The sequence below is a fragment of the Anneissia japonica genome, unplaced genomic scaffold, assembly GCF_011630105.1.
Source record: "Anneissia japonica isolate Jap-2015-1 unplaced genomic scaffold, ASM1163010v1 scaffold997_len2565447_cov190, whole genome shotgun sequence".
NCBI lineage: Eukaryota > Metazoa > Echinodermata > Crinoidea > Comatulida > Comatulidae > Anneissia > Anneissia japonica.
Genome location: NW_022696369.1, coordinates 783,159 through 803,114, shown reverse-complemented (window position 1 = coordinate 803,114; position 19,956 = coordinate 783,159). Strand labels below are relative to the sequence as shown.

Sequence of the window (19,956 nt, the reverse complement as noted above, 5' to 3'; positions counted from 1 at the left end):
TTTTTTTTTTGCAAAAAATAGGGGGGGGGGAGAGCATACTCCCCTTATGCCCCCCCCATTTTTTGCCTAGGCCCTAGGTTTAGGTAGGCCTACTTTGTTTCATGTCAATTAGAGACAACAGGATTATACAATATCATACAATATATCTTGTAAATAGGTACTGTACTTGAAAACAATAAGGAAGTAAAACTTGCACGTCAAAAGTGTCAAATGTTGTCTACACAAAAACTGTACTTTATTAAAAGAGTAAGTCTACTGAAGGGGTGTCATCAATGGAGATGTGCACTGTGCATGGGGTTGTCTGACAGCACATACCTGCTGACCTCGATAGAGAGTGATTGATTGCACGAAAGTTTCCATGCTGGTGCATCTTCGCTTAAACTTTCTTTGTAGCTATGCTTTGCGCGATGTGACATAGAATCAACCTTTCTAGAATTGAGTATCCATTCAAAAAACAAACAAAAAATTTTTTTTTTTGCTTTGCGCGATGTGACATAGAATCAACCTTTCTAGAATTGAGTATCCATTCAAAAAACAAAAAAAAATTTTTTTTTTTTTGTGATATGGGGGGGGGGGGTGTGCCCCTGATTTGAAAACCAAAATAATAAAGACAACCATGATACACACACTACTTTTCACCTTTTAATAAAGCTAACTTCGACATAACTATGTGGTTTGAAATAACACCAGTCAGACACCAATGAGAAAGTAAAATTAACACGAGTAAAAAGGTGATTTTTGTTGAATTGAGCTAGCTCTGACATAACTATGTGATATGAAATAACACCAATCAGAATTTACGACAGTGTAGGCCTACGGCTACAATATGATGGCATTGTTTTGTTTTTAATTAAGTCTAAGCAGTACCATTAGCTGCAATATACAGTACATCAGTGGTGTTACATTCTTATAATTATTTTTATTTTTTCTTATTCAGGAAAACAAACATGTTAATGTAACCATACATATTGTATACTGTAATGACAAATACCATTTATTACACCACAATTGATATCATGCTCATCAAAACAAATCAATGACTGATTATAATTCACTGTACAGTACAAATGTATGTCTCCATAGGTCAAGTTATGTAGGCTACCATATCCCTGGTTCAGATAATTGTCATACACAGTTATCAGCAAGTCTTACTGCCATATATTCAATACCAGTCCTTAACTCCCATTTTCTTGGGAGTTGCAATAGATTCTGATATGTCATCTGTGAATTCCAGACAAATTCTACTCCTTGATCACTGTTTTCTTGGGAATCCTTACTGGTTGTTTTTATGCCTTCCGAGAGAATATTCTAAGACTAATAGAATTGTAAAAGTTGTTTCCATTTTTGTTTCACTGCCCATTGTTATGTGCACATTCTTATTGTAATAATTCAATCCTAAATCACATGATCTTGCCACTTCCTTTGGTTAAAATACAGTAAGTCTTCGTTACAGTATATAAATTAACACTAAAAATACTTCCTTAATGTCCTTGGCTAAAATTGATGTCAAATTCCATGGTTCTTTCAAAATTCATTGCAAATTATATTTGGTATCCTTATTGTATATCAAAATGGCTGGCACTATACAATGGCATGGTTCATATCTACTGTTTCTTAATGTCATTACATACTTTTAGTGACAGTTAATGTTCTTGGCTAAATTGATATGTCAAATTCCATGGTTCTTGCAAAAAAAATCACTGCAAGTTATATTTTGAATTCTTGATGTATATCAAAATCATTGGTCCTTCCATGGAGGTACAATTTGGCCATGACTGACACCATACAAATGGCATGGTTCAAATCTTCTGTTCCTTTTGATGTCATAACATACTTTTAGTGACAGTTAATGTTCTTGGCTAAAATTTATGTCAAATTCCATGGTTCTTGCAAAATTTCATTCAAAATTATATTTGGAATCCTTGATGTATATCAAAATCTTCAGTGGCCATGACTGGTACTATCATGGTTCAAAAATCTTCTGTTCCTTTTCATGCATGGCAATCTTCAATGTCTATGATACTATATGTTCAGAAATCACAAGTTACTTTCAAGATTACAATTATATTCTTGCAGGCCATAATCTTAGGTCAGTTTTGATTGATACAGCAGTGTTTGTGCAGTACATAAATCCATATAACACACAGTGTTCACTTTTATTATGCCCGTTATATCATGGTATAAATCCACTGGCTGTTGGTATGGATGGCTTATCCCAATATAGAACTTTCGTATAGAATATACAATACAGTACTATACATTTAATATACATTCCTTGACTATTATTTAAGAAATGCAATTAATTGCCTACTAAAATGCTTTTCAATTGCTAAAAAAATGTTCTCTCTGATTTTGATCTACCTTCCACCTAAAAAATTAGGCTGAGCATTCAGTGCTTCAGAAATGCTTAATCTGTCCTGCAAGATTAATTGAGATGGTTCTAGGAAAGAAACATGGATTATGATTGAATATTAGAGTCTTAATTAGAGCCAGCCTGTAGAGTAAAAGTATATTAATTTATATACATCGAATGGTGCAGTTATCCTTATTCTATAATCACATGACCAAGGCCTACACTTATAGTCCATGATGTACTATAATGCTATTCATAATAGCGTCATACTACCATGCCAGCAAGCCTTAATTTAAGCAAGGTCCATGATTTAAGTCTACAGCATAATACCATAACCAGTAGCAAGGATCAAATTCATTCATACTCTTTAATCCAATGGAATCCTTAATGTCTAATATATAAATTGAATTAACCAATTAAATTATAAATTTATCATTACCAATGTTATTTAACAAGCTCTTCGGAGGAGGGTTTATTGTAGTGACAGATCCTAAAAGGGATAGTGAGAAAAAGTTCCACAGTTAACTGTACTAAATTTAATACCTAATGAAATGAAGGCCCTGATGGCATTATCCTTGTGACCCTTGTCCTGGTGACCTATTGTAGCCCCTTGGTGACCCTGCCTCTGTTGGCCCTGCCCTGGGAGACGCTACCCCTGGTTACCATGCCTCTGGTAGGCCTGCTTCATAGTGACCCAGCCCTTGGTTGCCCTATTGCTTGTGGTCCTGCCCATGGTGGCCCATGGCCCCTGGTTTCCCTGTCACCAGATGGCCTTTCCCTTGCTTTTATTGCACCATGGTCACCCTGCCTCAAAATACCCTTGCCTCTGTTGGTCAAGCTTTTGAAATCCCTTAAGCCTACCCCCTCATCCTTATTACATATTGTTACATTGTGATATCACCACAAATTCAAATATTAATTTTAAGTGATTTAAATTTACCTAAAATAAATTTTGTTTTGAATACCCAAAAAAATTGTTCGACTGTATATCCCATTTTTAATTTAAGAAATGTAAATATAATAAATATCTCATCATTCCTGATGATGACATAATTAATGTCGAAATATTGAATCCTAACACAATGGCGTGCATTTCAATACTTGGAGTGTGTATTATACTTTCGTAAATATAGGCCTACACTACAATTACACAGTACAGAATATATTTCCCTTGCACTTTGTAGGCCTACGGTAAAATAGAGCCCAGTCACACATATATCGGCCCAGGGCCGCTCTAAATGGCCGACTAAAAATGGCTGTTCCGTTCGCGGTTAGTATTTTTTTAAAGTTGGCTCAGGGTCGCACTGCGAATGTTCACATTTCCTTCTTTGTGCCTGGTTTTTACATGAATGTTATGGTACAAGATGGCCCTGAGCCGATGTAACTATTAAGTGTGATTGGGCTCATAAATGCCATTGTGCAGTCCATGAAGTACCATAATTTGTACTGTACCTGTCTGCTGATACATCCCAGTACATAGCCAGCTCCTAAGTCATGCTTCAGTAGACATATCCAGCACCTGATCACATGTTTACTAGGATTCCTACATGCACAGGCTTTTACTTTAAATCTGAAAATCAGAACATAATAACAATGAATAACAATATGATGCCATTCACCCCAAGCTGAAAAATAGCCTACAGACTTGAGCACTTCACACTGCACTCACAAACCTAATTTCATTAATTTCTATAAACGTCAGATGGGTATAAGGCCTATATACATAGTTATATGTGCATGTTTATCTTAACATAATTTTTACTTTTAATTTCAATCACACTTTATGTTAATGATAGCAAAATTATATATAATTTTGTGTACTCATCATAAATTTTCAATGGCGGAATACATATAGTTATTGTTGGAAATTTGAATCCAAATAGTAGGTAATTAATATTGCTCTATGCGGCCACTGCACTAGTACTTGTTGTAGACACAAGAAACAGAGATCAATGTGTTAGCCATCTTCTTTTCCAAAGAGTAGTTTTATATTACAATTTGTACAGTAATTGAAAATAAAAACACTGATAAGTACAACCAACTTTAGTCCTTAAAAAAGAAAAAAAAAACAAACCAGATCAATAAAGGAACACCCCCTCCCAAAAAAGAGGAAATTAAGAGCACTTTTAAAGCATCCCCTTCACTAAATTGGAAACATTAATATATCATTCATTCATTAACATCCAAAAATATCTCATTCATGACACACCAATTATTTCGAAAATCAAAGGGGCATATTTTTGGAATCTATTTTGAAATATTTAGTGGTTGTAAGGACAATTTTGACCTTGAGGTTCTATAGCAAGTTCAAGAGTATTTTAAAGATACTGACATCCAGTATTTTCTGTCAACAAACTGTAAGATTCATCTAGCTACACTCTCTAAGTGGGTACTTTGTAACATGGAAATGATCATCATTTGAATGCTTTCACCATTCACACTTTAAGTATAAGTCACTATGGTTTGTTGTACAGAAAACACACAATTGCTAAAACAAACGCTTCTGCACATTGTAGAATCATGGTACTACAGATGTGTTTTTTCAGCTGATTAATTTATTTATTTTGTTGTCTACTCAGAAAACTGAGTAATGTGATTGTAAATTCTAATGAATAAAATTAAGCATGTCACACTCAGATACTTTCATTCGTCCATGTATGTATAGAGATCTGTTTTCCGCCGGCAAAATAAATATATTCAAAAACTACAAAAAATGATCATACTTTATTGCTATATTATTCTGCTTATTATTATTTTTATTCATATAACATGTACGGTATACTTGCCGTCCCCATTACCATGTCACTCTGGAGTTGTGAATGGCATCGGGCAAAAAACAATACCTATGGTGATTTCATGGCGCTCAAATAAATAAAATTATTATCATTGGTGAAAAGGTTCATCTGGATCTCTATATGTATTTGATAAAGATTCCCAAGGTGCATGGACTCACTCATAATTAAGCTGTGTTGAAAACAGCGAAAGCTAGAGAATAAAAACGTAAGTTTACGCATTTATTCAATTCAATTTTTGGATCATCAAAAAGAAATCTTTATCAAAATTATTATCATTTTTATTAATATCAATTCACTATAAGTGATCATTATTGTTATTATCATCAACACCACAATTTTCCTCATGTAAAAGTGGTAAGACATAGGCTGTGTCCAATGTTTGTCACACTGCCTGAGCAAAACACCAGGAAGATGGGGAGATGCTGACATTAATTACCTCCCTGCTTTTCACTCAGGAGCTTGTACAGTTATGCCTAACTGGTGGAGTGAGTTATTTGAAATGGCTGGTCTGTGTTATCAAATTATATGCTTGAATAGGAAAGCAACTCCCAAATGAGCGGAGGGGTTTGCACCTCTTACAGAACCTCCCTGTTTGTACACTGAGGTGATTGATTCTGCACCCACTTGGTGACCACAAAATGAATCATATCTAAAATTTAGGATGACTATCTTCACCATCTATCATACATCGCACTCAGTTCTATATGCCACATGAATGAAGACAATGCGATATAAATGTTAAAAAAGCGATGCCCTCATATTAAATTATAATTACCCAATAATTTATAAACCATTATTAAATAAGGTAAGATATAAAAGCAATAATTGTAAGAAAAGTTTTGTTGGATTAATATCATAAAAAGCAAAAAATTACCAAATTAATTAATTTGAATGAAATAAAACTGTTTATTTATGATAATAATAATTATTTACTACTACTACTGGACAGCATCAGTATTTTGTACAATATATTCTATTATACTGCTAGTACCCTTGTTAAATATGAAAGCACTCAAAAAGCATTATCGTAAATTTTCATGACACCATTAATGTGTTCCATGACGATAAATTTAAAATAGAATCTGAATCATATTTTAAAACATTTTCTTTTACCTGTTAAATTACTTTTCTAAGGTTTTTTTTCTTTCTATATAGCTGTCTTTCCTACAGCAATTCCAAAATATATTTTACAAGTTACCATAAATCAGAAATATTTTAAATTTGCATCAACAGTAAAAAATGTATCATATTTGAATTTAGATACAGTACTTATATATTTTTTGAGAAAACCTATTGATTCATGGGTATCCCAAGTCTTTCAGCGCACAACCCACTTCAGGAAGATAATAGTAATAGTTGTATGTTCACACACACCATCTAACGGTGAACAGGATCCAGATTATTAAGATACGCGCTCACCGTTGCATTCATGCAAGAAAATCCCTGATCCAGATATCAAGAAAATGACGGTGGGATCACTGGCCAATAGGAAATTGGAAATTTATACATCTGATTGGTTAATGACAGAAATGAGCTCAACCGAAAGCGTATCCACTTACTGGGAACGATTAGAGCTAACAGTTCGCAAGTTCTTACAAGTGCGCTAAGAGGTCGGGCTAACGGTTAGCTTCGGAACTGGATATTAAGGCTTTAGTGTGAACCTAACCGATACAGTAGTAGAAACATATTCTGGAATTTGTGAAACATGGGTTGAAAGTCTGTGGGAAATTTTTTCACTTGCTCACTTAAATGTAGGATACCATACTGATTTCTGGGAGACTACCACATCTCACAAAAGGCTTCTTCCCCTGAGTTTCATGAAACAGTAAATTGTATCAGCATCTTAACACATTGTAGTTTACATACTGTTTAGCTAAAATACAGAAAAACCATTGATAATTCATTCATAACATTGAATTTGTTCATTCAACAGTTGACATAAAAGGATCATAAGTTAGGAAAAAAACAGGGTTGAAGAAATAAGGTACAAAAAATGAAGACAGAGCCTTACGGAATGATGGGATATGACATATTATTTGCATATTGACCAATGTTTGTAGTTCTGGGGTAGGTAAATGATGAATAATACTCAAGAAAGTTTCTTTCTTGTACAGAAAAGGTCACCATTAAATTAAAACTAAGTGTAAAGTTTATGAGGTTGAGCCTGGTGACCATAAAACTAAAGGAAATATGGTTAAATGGGAAAAAAATGATATTAAAAATAAATTGATGAAAAAAGTGGAGGAAGAATAGAATGATGACTGAACAAGAAGTGAAGCACAGGGAGTGGGGGTGGGAACAAAAAAAAATCACAAGAAAGGATGAAAAATTGCCTTTGAACTTTTTAATAATTTGGATTCTTGCCACTCAGTTTTTTAATATATGACATTTCAAATGTTATATTGTATTTCCTCCCCTTTTCTGCTTGTTTCCATGACATTACTTCATTACTATTCTTATGCTTATATATATTGTTCCTGGCTGAATAAAATGAATGAATGAACAACCAAATTATAGGGCCAGAGAAAAGTACAAAATACTTAGGGGAGGCAGAATTAAGAATACATGGGAGGGGAGGGAAAAAGAATACATACAGTAGGAAGGGGTGCATAAAGCATCATGGAGGAGGGTGCATACAACACAAAGGAGAGTGCATGAGCTGTCTCTTATACACATCTAGATGTGTATAAGAGACAGCAAGATAAGGTGATTTTAGGTGATTTTTAACCACACGACTGTGATTTCTGGGGGGGGGGGAGGGTAACTGGGGGTGCGAGTAATTTTTGGGGGTGTGCGCCCCTGCGCCCCTCTTCCCCAGAGATACGCCATCGAATGCACCACCAAGGAGGAGAGAAGCATGCACAAGGATGGTGATGGGGATTAATTAAAAGCAACCATAAAATAGAACTACAGTATTAAGAGTAGGCCTGATGAATTATACACATATAGTTCTAGAAAGGATTGATTGTAGTGGTAACAAAAACAATTGTAGGCTTACTGCATAATGATTTTTATACTGATAAACACAAATAGTAATTGGAACAAAATCTAATGAGATAAGCTGTGATTTTTAACATCAACCCTTTACCATGTCATTTTCAGGAATGAGAAAAACAAGACTTATTAATATAAAAATAAAATCCCAAAAAACAATGAGATACTCAAATGAGGAAATACACATAACAATATTGTAGGCCTATCTGATTTTATTGATAACACCATTGATCTTATGATATGATAACACAGATACTAAACCTAGTAGGTCCACAGATACTAAACCTAGTAGGTCCACCGATACTAGACCTAGTAGGTCCACCTTGGGCCTGAAAATATTACAAAAAAGCATGGTACTAGTACTGTTCTGTTTGAATAGTGCCTGTGTAATTTTTTGAAATAATATAACCATCCTAAAACTGCTCTACAGTATAATTAAATGCATTGACAGGCATTTGCATTCCTTTAAAATGAGATAATCAACATAGGATAAAGAGCAAAATAGAATATAAATGCAGTTTTTCAATTTCTAAAATGCCAACGACAGAAAATATAAATAAATACATTTTAAACTTGTTTTTAAACTGCTTTATAAGTTTAAGCCTATTGTTTCTACTTATTGAGATTCATTTAAAAAAACGTACACTGCTTTATCATACCGATATTCATTAAATATTGTTTGGTTTTTATTTTCTGCCAAATACACAGAATAATTCGATAGACAGGTCCTCACTGCACATTCATAATTCACTCAGCTATAATACTCGATTTCCATTGTAACAAACATTTCTGAGTTGATCCCTAGCACTTCTATGACCTTGGCTCCAGAGAAGAGTAAAAGATAGGGACTTGCAATGTATGACATTATGAGACCATTATTATCTTAACATATTAATGAAGCACTAAGATATGAATTCCTACTCTACCTGAAATTAATAATCTCTTCAAATGTTGATACAAAATGATTTTCAAGGTGTAATATTCTATTTCATATTTATAATGAATACAAATAGGAAAATTTATTTCAAGCCACATTTGCAAAAGTAAAAAAAAAAACTTAAAAGGAAAATATAAACATAAATAAACATAATAAAAGTTCAAATGAAACATTGGGTTGGGTTTTGATAAATTAATTATGGTTCCAAAATAGAGCAGATATATAATTTTATATCAAGATGAAAATCATAAACCTAGAAAGTGTTAGAAATATATGTGTTGATCCAAGGGGATATTGATGAGCAATATCACACAGTTTGTTTGTGGCCTACTGTAAGTAGGCCTACAATAATAGCATGTTAAGAATAATATATTGCAGACTAATTTAAACACAGTTTGTTCAGAGTATTAGTTAATTAATCAACAAAGTTCAGTATCCATTTATTAGTTATATGGACAGACGTATCACAATCAAAATAATTTGGCTTCTTTGGCAGACAACAAAAAATAATAAAAATTATATATGCTGCAACAAATACAATACAATTTTAGGGACAATATTGCAACTGAACTTCTAAAACCTGCATAGTAGTAGGGATGAGGTTCTTCAGGTATAAGTGATTTGAAATATCACCTTTAACTTTTAATGTACTCTGAGAAAGAAAAGCCAGCACAGTGTGAAATTACAAGAAAAAAAATTGATAAAAACATAATAAAGAAACAATTTACAATAGGAGTGCATTTATAACATAGTTGTTAAAAAAAGAAGACAATTTATATTTACTGTCAGTATTGCGTAAAAAGATATATTATTTATAAATATATTTTGAAATACTTACAAATGGCATTAAAAAAAAAGCTTTTCCTTACCAATTAACCAATTAATATATTATGCATACAAGCAAGTAGACTGACAATAATATTTACAGAAAAAAAACCACTATAATCAGTAAAAAAATGCATTTTTTGATCTTTGTCTCATAAAGTAATTAAATTCTTTAATAAACTCAATGATTTTTACAGAAAAAAACACTATAAATCTGTAAAAAAAATGCATGTTTTATTCTTTGTCTCATAAAGTAATTAAATTCTTTAATAAACTCAATGATTTTTAAAGAAAAAAACCACTATAAATCAGTAAAAAAATGCATTTTTTTTATATTTGTCTCATAAAGTAATTAAACTCTTTAATAAACAAATTGATGTTTTAATAAAATATTTGATTGTTTTTCAATATTTTAAAATAGTCTTTAAATAAAATATAAAATAAAAAACAAATATAGCACATTATTTCTTCTCCCTGTCAAACCAATTCAACTTTTCATTGAAATAAGTTTAAAAGGTGAAACGTTTCGTTGATCTTCTAATTTCCTGTGCCAGTTATTAAATTTCATTCCACTATCATACTGTATACTGAAATTTGCAGAGAAACCAGAAACTAACACAAATGCCTCGACATTATTAATTATTCACAGAGCTCAATATCACAAATTTGCTCTATATTTTTAGCTGGCTCACTGTTAAATTCTTCATCCTTCAAAAAATAACAATAACAACAGTCAAAAAGGACCAATCAAAATTAAATTCAATCAATCAAAATCAGGTTATCAGGGGTGCCACAAGGAATTCCCCGACGAGGGGGTCCAAGCTCCCCGACAAGTGGTCCACCCCCCCCCCCCCCCCCCCACCCTCCCGTGGAAAAATTGTGTTGATTAATGAATTTTTTTTATTGCGATAGTGTACAACACCTCGCACATATGGTAGCACTGCTCGCTCTAAACAGGTTATAATCCCTAAAATTTTACAGCTTAGTAAGGCATACCTAAATTGTATTTTCGGCAGTCTAGATTTCATTTTCCAAAACGACCTTGCAGGAAATTCCCGACAGGGGGTCCAAGCAGGGGAGTCCAGAGGTCCCTGAGGGAGTCCTTTTTCCCCTGGACCCCTGCTAGCGCCGTCCCTGTCAGGGGTGGATTTCTCATTCCTACCCTTGGTTTTAACAACATTACCAACAACAGTAGCAGTAATAATTTTAATAGAAATACAGTAGTTGATTGTGTGTTTCTAATTACTTATTTTTTTATGTATTATTTTATTGTAATCTAAGTGAATTCTGGATGTATTTGTATCAAATAAATAAAATATTATTTAATAAGAATACAATTAAAATTGACAAATAGAAAAATGAAAAGAGTCTTCTCCCCTTCTTGTGCATAAAAGGATGTAACGTCTGATCTGCCGAAACAAATTAGTAGTGTATTATTTGGTACCCACTCACTTTGTTGGGTTTATTGGTATTCACAAAATAAAAATTACAGTAAATGCTCATAAATAAAATTTAAAAAATGCATATAAGAAGCAATGAGGTTTTTTTGTGAGGGTGGGGGAGGGGGTTGGGTGTGTTTAAATAGTCATATAGGACAATAAAAGTCATTTTTTAGCAGTTGCAAAGCACTTAACTCTGAGAACCTTAACACTGCTCTATACTGAGAGATCTGTCCAAACAGAAATTTAGAATGGAGTTGTTGTATGGTCGTTAAAATGCTTGCCTCCCATTATAAACTTAGTGTCCTAAAATGTCAAAGAAGGGGTTTTTTTTCACAACTTAAAAACTTTTTTTGTTTCAGCTGGTTCACTGTAATATTGGTAACCTCCTTCTTTTGAGTACCTTAAGTGCTATTGAATGCATGCTTAAAAAATAGTTTATTAATATTAGATGATGTTATTGTTACCAATAAGACAATTGTTAAAGAATTATTTTATTGGACTAACTGAACATTTTACAGTAAAATGAGTAACGACTAGAAATTGCAAATTGCAAGTGAAGTGCTGCGAAGTACAAATGCATGGTTCTTCGAACAAAATTATTTATGTGCGTCAAGTGAAAATAATGAATAATAAAAATATAACAAATAATATGAGACACGACCCATTGTCTATATTAGAATCTCATTGGGTAACAAAGTCGTAATTTTTAATTTTTGTTAAAAAGTGTCTATAGTGGTGAATTATGGTTTAGGTTTTTTAATAAAGTTTCAAAAATTTCTATGTATGTGGAAAATGTAGTTGATTACCAAAGGTTACAATTTTTATTTTGAAGACTGCATGGTATATGGAAGTGTACATTTTTTTATTGGGCAAGTTTCCAAGGGCGGGTTTTCTAGGGCGAGTTGACTGCCAAAGAGTGTTGCCAAAGTGCAAGCCAGCGTGTTATTTGATCACAAGTGCGAGACATCACAAGTGTGAGCCAGCGAGCAATGACGTCACGACAATAGATACGAGACGTTAACGAGTTGTGCGAGGTATCGGCTGAGATTTGTGGAGTACAATTCAAAAAACAACTATAGGTCTAATAATGAATTATTGTGATGTTAATAGACAATGTTAGCTATCAAGGAGCGACGTTGTTTTTCATTTGGACCTTCGTCCCTTCAAGGCTAGGCCTATACCATCGTAGCTAGTCTAGGCCTAGAGTAGGATAAGGCTAGCCTAGACTACTCCTCTGTCGAGACGAGTCCGAGTTTACACTTTACCTCTTCCACATGCAATGTTGTGGTCCAGAAATCAAATTAGCAAAAATATTTAAAAACATAGAAGCGTAACATATTTAAAATACATAAAAGTCTATTTATATGGGTCAACAATTTGTGATACATTTTCAAAAATGGAGTACAGTACTAATCAAACTTTATTACCGTATACATTGTAGACTATTATTACAGTAAGGGGTGTATAAAGTTGGAAATGTCACATACATTTTTTTTTAATTTACCCCCTCCCCATAAAAAACATTTTGAACAGTAAATGTCCTGTGGTGTTTATTAAAATAAAATTATGGTACAGTACAAATTATAGTTTTCTGATTGTAATATAGATGCCAAATTTAATATAAAAACAAAGGCATGGATGATGAAATAATAAAAAAGTTAAAGATTCTGCCTGTTTTAGTACAAAATTTTTTGTTGACTTAAAAAATAGGATTACAATTTGAACATGCAATTTAACTTTTATGTCTTGAATATTTAATATTTCACATATTGTTTATGTTTTATCGAGCAACAAGCGTCGCCTAAATGTAATAATTAGCACGCTGAAATAGGCTAGTAAATAAGTTTACCTGGGTTCGTAAATAATATTGGCCTCAAAATATTGTGGCTGAGACATGGGCCGATTAAACGTAGAAATAGGAAAACTAGAAATATAGTAAACGCCGAATATTAATACTCGAGCGTCGCAACATAAGGACGTTGGTACATGTAGGTTAGTCTACAAACGTCGCCTAAAGTAATTGATTTTACCCGGCAGAACGAAAGAAGGAAACTCCGCTTTTCAGTCGTCTTAGGCCCTTGTTTTTTGACAAACAATGACCTTTCAGAGGTCAAATTGCTGTCAAGAATATGAATTGGCTGCTTCGCAGATAATAGCATTTAAACAACAATACAGGGCCTTTAATAAAAACAACAACTTCAACAATATAATATATATTTTTTTAAATAAAAATGTAAGCGTATAATTTAATATAATACTAAAAACATTAATAACAATAACATATAAGATGGATGCAGAAAAATTACAATCTAAGAAGAGGCATTACTACACAGGCTACAAAGACAAAGTAAAATTCACAATAATGGTTGGTCAAGAAGTGACTAAGAACAAAACAGAACAAATCTTAAAAAAAACTTGGTCTGGTATCTGTGTAGAATATTCCATTTTAATTGTTGTCATTTTTTGATCCATTCAAATAAGCACTTCAAATGTCATAATTAGTACAAAAACCTATTACATGTAAGGATCTAATGCAAAGAGTACTGCAACAATAGTATGAATTGGTGAGGAAACTGCAATATAATCATTATAATTTTGAATTGAAAGCTAATAACTTATGGCCCTGTCACACCTTGACGATTTAGCCAGCGTAGGCTGACGTATGAAAAAAATGGCGAATACGCTGAAGCATGCTGGTATACGTCCTAGTACGGCGATTACGTCGAAAAGGCTTGTGCATGCACAAAACTTTTCGACGTATGCCAGTGTATGGCTCATACGTTCTGCATACGCGGGCCATAAGTTGTAGTAAGTTAAGCGATCATTGACACACGTTGACACATGTTACTTGTAAGTTACTCAAAAGTCAAAATGTATTTCTAACCTATGAGTAACGTGCTTCGAACTTATATGTAACTTATAATAAACTTATCTCCAACGTATATTGAGGTTTGTAGATGTATGTGAATTACCATTTATAGGATACTTAAGTGCATTATTCTAAAGCTCTAAAATGAGTTTCTTAACTGTATGGTAAATAACAGTCTGATAGCATTAATATAGTAGTTGCCTGCTGGATATTTTTATTTTTATTTTTGCAGTGTTAATTGTTAAGGAAAAAACCACAGAAATATAATAATGGACTTTACTGTACACAGTATCCTAGAACTTTCTGCATCCCATAGTAATGCAATGTTACATTTTTTTAACCATACCAATGAAGTAGTACTAGAGATGCAGGGGTGAGCCAATAAAAATATAGCCCTATGTATTAATCAAACTGTACAATACTTCATGTGCAATGTCCTGTTTAGATGATATAAAATAGTCAATGGAAACACCAGAAATACTGTACCAGTATAGTGCCCTCTATAGTTAATTAAAAGCTTTTGCGCTTGAGGTCTTGAACAACCAGGATTTATTTTGTTATGCGCCAATATCAGTCTACTGTGTTTAATTTATTAACATTTCTTATATTTGGACACATTTTATGAATAAATTAACCATGTGTTCAAAGCCACAGCATTGTATTTTGTACTGTATCAATAAATTAATCATGAGATCAGCAGTGGTACATGTTATAAATATAATAATCATGCAATCAGAGGGATGTACATATCAATAAAGCTAATTTACAAGAAGCAACCAACCTAAAGCTAACACAATATTAATACTATATTTTGATCTTAATGCTAGGAAAAATATAGCAATTATTACTAATAATAGCAAAGAAAACATAATTCTTTATGAATAATATTTATGTATGCTTACAGTTAAAGATATTACATGGAAAACGTAAAAGATCAATCAAAATATTAAATAGCTCATTTAAAAAAGAACAGTTTTTGGGTCCGCTTGTTGTTACCAGAACAAGTTACCAGCATCACCAGTTCTGACCCCAGGGTTTGACTCCAGGGTGAATCCCCTACACTAGGGGTTTCAGCAAGGACTGTACATTACTGCAATTACCACTAATATGGCAAGTCACATGGATGGCGCGGTCGGTTAAGGATGTGTTCTAAAGAACCGAAAGACATGAGTTTGAATAGTGTCTTGGTATTCAAATTTATATATATTTTTTTTCAATTTTAAGAAGTTTTATTTTTCTCAATATTAAGACATTAGCTCTTCCAAATTTGTTTTCAACCAGCTCTCAAATATCTTAGAATGTTCATTTATACAAAAAAAAATTTATAAATAACATTAAACGCTGAATAAAGGAAACCTCAAAAACGCGGAATGGTAAGCGGTCGCTCTTGTTTATTTCCAATGAAACTCTGACCAAACTGAGTTTTTATTGATTTGCAGAACTTTTAATACGAAAATGTTTTATTTGATTACCAGTCAGTCTAGTGGTATGCAAAAGAATAGGAACGGTATACAGGGTTTAACCAGAAAAAGGAAATAGGCCGTCTAAAATAGAAGACGAGAAACCTGTCGCGTAGTGACAGCCGAGGGGCATGGCCCTGAGAGGGGGTGTGTTTAGATGGGGTGACTCCCCCTATGTAATAAAAAAAAATACAAAATTATGACCTTTAGAGTTCATTTAAAAATGTTTAAATGTTGGAATTTTGTCTTTAAAGAATTGTGTTGAATTAGCTATCACAAAGATGTTTAAGTTATTGTATACATAGACTGCACACGGCTACGGTTGTTTACTCACATTATTATTTTAAGCTATGCAATGCACCTTCATCTCTCGCCCTAGTCTAGTGTGAATTCTACTCTAGGTCCTCCGAATCGAGAGATATATAGGCTTAGGTCTATTGTCTGTTGTTGATTATTAAAATTTAATTTGTAATATTTACAACAAATCTACTTTATGGTATTTTATGAATTAATTATACCAGGGAGTTACGAACAAGAACAATATCTCGGGGAAACCGAAGTTCTGTATTTGCATGAGCCATGTGCATGCGTTGTGGGCAACCGTCCATTTTCCAGCAGGGCATGATGTTTTTAACACAACATATGCGGTGTAAGGGAAATTTTCACTGGATAGACAATGGTTTAAGCCTTAACTTTTTGGGAATCCCCACCGAATGTCAGTATGAAAACAACGTAAATTCAATCAATAAAGGTTGTTTTATCATACGTTAATACGAGTTAGCTTTAGTTTAATGCAACAATCGATAGATTCTAAGAATATAAAGAATTTGTTAAAGGCAGACCAGGGCTGATCTAGACTAGGCCTAGCTAAGTAGGCCAAGCCGTGCAAGCCATCACAGATAAAGTGGCCGTCCTAAATAATTGTTGGCCGTCCAAAATAAATAAGCCCTTGATGGTATATGATATATTGGTAAGGAAAATGTTTTATCATAATAATACTGTATTATTCAAATGAAAGCTGATGATTTTGCCTACTTGACAAACTAAGTAATTCAATTGTATGTAATTCACTGTATATTTAAAAAAAATATTTTATAATAGCTTATATGCCATTTTTTCGGAGTAATAAATCCAGATCACTGGTACAAAAAAAAAAAGGCCCCCGGGAGAAGCAGACGCATACACAAATAAAGCCGTTAGTGAAGGAAAGGGAAAACATGCATATAGAAACATCCTAAACCATTGATTTGTAAAGCACCAAAAACTAGAAAAAAAAAAAAAAAAAAGGATTTCAGTAGAAAGAGCAGAATTAAGTAAACAATGGTTATGAACTTTGAACTACTGTACTGAAGTTATCAATTGGCACATTCCATGCCATTGTTAAGGATGGCCAATAGTATTCAGTGGCTTATTATTTAATTAAAGAGATTTTTATGTCATTGTCATAATTAGATGAAATTGTGAAAAGATTGAATAAAAAAAAAATACCAATAAATTACCAAGTGTGTTTCATCAATAATTATGATGTTACTTTCAGAGTTACTGTCAATTTTAACTTATTCAAAGCTCAGAAATCCATCAACTAACCCCATCTAGAGAGTACCAATTTATCATTTGAATTGTGGCTTTACATTTGGTATATGTTATCTTTTCTTTACTAAAATAATTCTATCAGGTTTTTAAAATTTTGCATTATTTTAGTACCAGTAGTAGTTTAAAGGATTAACTTTTGTTGGTGTAGTGGTACTGTCTTTTTTGTATTTTGTTTAAAATTGCAATTAAAAAAAATAAAATAAACTTTTTTTTTTTTTAACTTTGTAGGACCAATCAACTAGATTTTGTGTGGTGCATTTTGGTAGACACTATTATCAGGTGATTTTGTATCCTGAGTAATCAGGCCCAAAATAACAAAACCAGAAACTCTAATGAGCTTTGCAGCAATTGTTAATTGGTTGCCAGGCTGTCCCTTGCTTTGCAGTTTCAGATCTTTACAGCCAATACACACTGTAAGCATACAGAAAATAGCCTGTTCTTTTTCTCTATGCTGTAAGGTACTAAACATTGCATGACCAAAGCGTTAATATTTATAAGCATGAACATGAGCAACAAAAAAAAGGAAGCGCTTTGTTATTTGACGGTTAAGTTTTTCTGTCACAGTGTACAGTATGTCAGCTAGTTTATTAAGGTTGATTAGGCTGCCATCGACTAAAGCTGTAATCAATTGATGAACAGAGTGCCTATGACTCTTATCTTCTACCTCTCCACATTACTATGTGTTTTAAATTTGTTTGTTGGTGATACTGTATTCCATGCAAAATTTTATAGTTGACTTATGCTAATCTTTTGTCTAAAGTTCATTTAACACATTTGCAAGTATGCAACCAACATGATTTCAATATTGTCATCTTAAAATACTACCTACAGTATGTTTTTGTTCATAGGTAGTACTGTAAAACAAACACTTTATTTCCAAAACATAAAATTGTTTCTGTTACAATCCTTATAAGTACAATACTTTGATATATGTTTGCACTAGCCAGTTTATGGCATTAATCATGCATTATTATTCAAACATTTTCACATTTTACTGCAAAGGTACATAAATATCTTAACTTGCAGGGTAAGGTACTGGAAGAGTTGCACTACTGTCAGTTTTGTTACCATGACAACACCGATTTCCCACGAATGCATACATTATGGCAATTAATTTAATTTATATATTGAAATGTGTAAAAGAATTCGTTGCAGAAAAAAAAATCAGATCTAAACAATTTTTGGTCATAAAAAGATGATCTAAAGTCGCAGAGAACGCATTTCCTTAAATTTCTTGAATATTAAGTTTCAGGAACCTCCCTAGAGAAAATAGGTTTCCTACAATTTTCACCTGCAAATCTCTCTAACACAGAATACAGATTTTTCACAAAAAGTTAAGTGGGGCCTTGTATCCCCATCACTGAAAGATCTACACACTTATTGATTTATTACAATTATATTTTTAGGTAAATTCCAATACTAGAATATGTGGTACATTCAGGTACTGTAATTATTCAGGGAATACTTACCAGCCCTGCTTTATTGTTCATGCTTGACTTTCAAACTTTGTTGTCCACCAAGGTAAGTTGTTCATGTAATTAGAGGTGGTCAAGCATTAAAAAAACTCACTCTATTAGCCTACATTTCTTTAGTCTATAATAAATAAGAGAATAGTGTTACTTATCAACATGAATATCTTTGAGCAATATAATAAATTTTATGTGAATATACTTTTTAAAGACAACAGTGGGATGCCTATGCCTAGGCTCAAATAAAGTCTCATTTCTTCACTGGAATATAGTTTTGGATAAACCATTGAATCGTAGGGCAGTTATTTAAATGCATCAGCCACTTCAAAAAACTATTGTCATTTTCGTTCTGTTCATGCACACAGGAATCCCCGCGTATAATCCCACCCAACAAAATTGGGCCAATTTTGCATTCATAGAGAGCGGGATTATCTAGGGAACTACGGTACTATTCTAGGATAGTCCTAGACCCTGCCAAGACCGAAGTAGGAAGAGAATGGCCTGCAAATTAAAACAGTCCCTCCGTCATCAATTAAAGAAACAACAATACTCTATTGTTCCTATAAAAAAAAAAAAAACCTCCTGCCCTCATCAATTTTTTTTTTTAAAGAAGTGATAATCTAATAATTTTTTCTATGTACCCTTAAAAACTTTAACCCCACTAGTTTAATGCACTAGCTAGAGGGTAGGGCAAGGGCATGTCGGAAATATAACATTTCCTAAAACAACCTAGGGCCTAGGCCTAGTATTAAATTTTTCAGTTTTTTAAGATTCAACAAATACAATCTTTACATTTTCACAATTTCCTGATGCAAAAACATCATCGAAATAAATAAAAGCTTTTTATTCTAGTCAAAACAGCAATAAACCAAAACTGCAATAAGTCAAAATGGCAATGACCAAAACAGCAATAAGCCAAAATAGACCGGTCGGATTTGGAGGAAGGTGTCACATTTTTGCAGAATTTACCAGACCAACTTTTTCTAATGTATTTTTTGACGTAGATTACGAATCTGATTGTTGATCGGTCCGGGGAGGGGGATTTTTCGAGATATGTGGGGTCAAAGGTCAAATCTGGCATATTTAAGGAAGGGGATTGCAAAAGTGAATTAGTGTACCAAAATAATGTTTTCTAATGTAATTTAGGTCATAGATTGTCTCTTATACACATCTAGATGTGTATAAGAGACAGGTATTGATGTGCCTGCCACCAGGAACC

General features: G+C 33.0%; 1 long non-coding RNA gene across 2 annotated transcripts; it reads right to left on the bottom strand.

Moving 5' to 3' along the window:
• Positions 1–629: 629 nt before the first annotated feature.
• On the bottom strand, positions 630–19,069 carry LOC117101960. 2 transcript variants are annotated; one of them, XR_004444343.1, is made up of 3 exons: positions 18,738–19,069; positions 3,806–3,923; positions 630–2,440 (listed from the first exon to the last, which is right to left on the bottom strand). It is a non-coding gene; the product is annotated as an uncharacterized LOC117101960 (long non-coding RNA). The 2 variants fall into 2 exon arrangements; XR_004444344.1 differs by having other exon boundaries at positions 630–2,417.
• Between the last annotated feature and the right edge of the window lie 887 nt (positions 19,070–19,956).